Below are 2,763 nucleotides of genomic sequence, written 5' to 3' on the forward strand. Positions count from 1 at the left end.
ATATCCTCTAAATATTTCCTTTAGGACTATTCTGTATGTAGGCCTATATCATAACTTACAAGTTACTGGCGATCGGCTCGGCACATTTTTGCTGTAATTTTGTTTCGAAAATTCACTGTGGGAAATATCCCAAATCACATGAAAGGAATAAGAATATAGGCCTAATTGTGATTCCATTCAGACGAAGAAGACGAGAAAGCTTACGATGAAACCAAGTTACATCTCAACACAACACACAATCTTTACTCTTTGTTATGATTTGATGTCTCATTAACGAAAGAAATCAGAAAATCTCGCTGACGAAATTATTGTCTGAGCTCAATTAATGTCCCATGAACAGCTCACTGTATACAAAACGAAATTTCATAATGCACTGTGATTTTTGGATGTAGACAGTGTTAGGTGTGGGAAAAACCCGCTTCTATACATACAAGTGTATCAGGGGTCAGAATGAAAAGGTCATGAAAATGCAGACATTCCACTGAAACAAGTGAAAGCGGCTTGATTCAACGGAACATGTTCTGAGTGCTACGTAATACATCTCTCTGTCCTTAAACTATCTCTTGATATGTTGATAGGGTCTTAACAGTAAGACCACAGTCGATCTAATTTATGTTCGTACCTTCCAACAGGTTAAACAGACAACAGGTTGTGATCTCATGCCTAAAATGTACTTTGGAGCCCGATAGAAATCAGCAATATTGAACCCGGAAGTACAGCATATTTGGTAAGCATACGAAACAATATCCACACTCGTGCATTCCTATTATGTTGTGCCTGACGCGTAGTTGTACAAATAATGAAAGATCACTAGTTATGATTATTCCTCGTTTATTCCTCTAACTTACTACAAGAGAGAGGTATCAGCTCTCTTTTATAGAACTTCTTGAACTTGATGGTGTCTGCATGCCAGATAAAGGACAAAGTTACTCAAAGAGTGTTTGCTCTATTGTGGAGCTCATTGGTCCATTTAGTAATAATAATTCTGTTAGACACGTTAATTTGCCTCAAATGTATTTCGACGCATTTTAGTCCCTCTAAAGTTGTTAACATGAGAACAAAGTTTCGGGAACAATAATGATAAATAAGTAATCTGCAAAGCTGGCAATGAATTGTCAGGATAGCCACAGTCAGATAACGTATACGCTTGTAGCTGGCAAAATGTTGATCGAGTTACAACACCTCGGGATGTTGACATCCGTCAAATTTTATGACGATGTCCATTTCCTCTTCCTTGTTCTCTTTCTTTTGGAGACACGCGTTACTTTCCTCCTTGTATCAAGGATGTTATTATTTTATTCCTCAGTGTATTGATTGTGGAGAATTAATGACCTGAAAACGAAAAATCCAGAATTGGCCTTCACTTAAGAAAGAGGAGCAATGAGGGACGTTTGAAGAAGGAGCCGAACAGCTAGATGTTCTGCCACTATATTTTTTTTCTTGTTTTGTGTTGTTCTTTTTTTTCGGGATGGGGGAGTGTCACCTAAATCAAGATTAGTATTCTAATCAACAATGCAAGGATGGCACCCAGGACGTGAGCATTCCTATTCAGTTGTCACAAAACGAAACTTGGGTTAATATTGCTGGTATAAAGGAAGCCATCAGCGAAATCATGGTAGTCAAAACTTTCCCATAGTTTGGAAAATAATCCACCACAACTGACTGCCATCGATCAAAAAAGGAATGAATGATTCTTCTTTTTTATTCCTTTACTACACTTTTTTAACAGTACTTCCTTGCAACATCATCAACAGATATTCCTTTTACATTCCTAAAAATACTCCTGTCTGTTATGTTTGTCCATGAAGTTTCCGTAACATAATTTAATGCCAGAAAGAAATATATTCTTTGTGCCTAACGCTGCTCTTAACGTAATATGAGATAAATGAATAAAGTTTTCACATGAATTCCAAGACAAACGAAACCATTATCTTCACACACATCAAAACTGTCTCTCAAGAATGTAGATATGAATTCAAGGACACCCTGTTACATTACTCACATGCAACCAGCCAAATTAATAATTGTTTCTAAATACTATAATTTCTCACATTTCGCTCAGATTTTCATTGATATTTTCTTTTCACATAACTTCTGTTTATATACGATATCGCTTGAGGATATTCTCCCTATAAACATACAAGGTTACCATGAGAAGAGTCATTTCTCCATTATCTGCTCGAATCACCCCATCGTATTTTAGTGAATGCATCGTAATGGAACTCTTTATTTCATTAGTACTCCTTTAGGAGTCTTAACAAGTAGAATCTGATTATATTCTATATAGCAACTAGCAAAATCCTATGACAGGCTCAACAGACAACTACATGTAGTTGATGTGATCTCCTCCACTCCAATGAACCACCATAAATCAGTTTTACTGAGCATACTTAGTAAAACATGGTACACACTACTAATCAACACACCTCTCTTAAATTGTGCCTCTCTTTGTTCGGTGTTAAAATGCCAATTCTAACTTCATGCTTCGTATGAACTTCCCCATTTCTAATATTTGGTAAATGCTAATTACATATTTCTGCCGATACTTGTCTGTGTGTTTACCGCTAAGTGTTTCTTTTGCTACTCAGACAGACAGATACCATGGCAACGTTTCATCAAATCAGCAGCCAGAATCTGGAGTGTCCTATCTGTCTGACACTGTTCAACCAACCTAGATTACTGACATGTTCACACACTTTCTGCAAAGGATGCCTGGAACAAGTCTCTCAAACTCAGCCAAACCAACAAACAATAACATGCCCT

The sequence above is a fragment of the Diadema antillarum genome, unplaced genomic scaffold (genome assembly GCF_040938485.1).
Source record: "Diadema antillarum isolate AM-2024a unplaced genomic scaffold, OU_Dant_1.0 seq00001017_RagTag, whole genome shotgun sequence".
Classification (NCBI taxonomy): Eukaryota; Metazoa; Echinodermata; class Echinoidea; order Diadematoida; family Diadematidae; genus Diadema; species Diadema antillarum.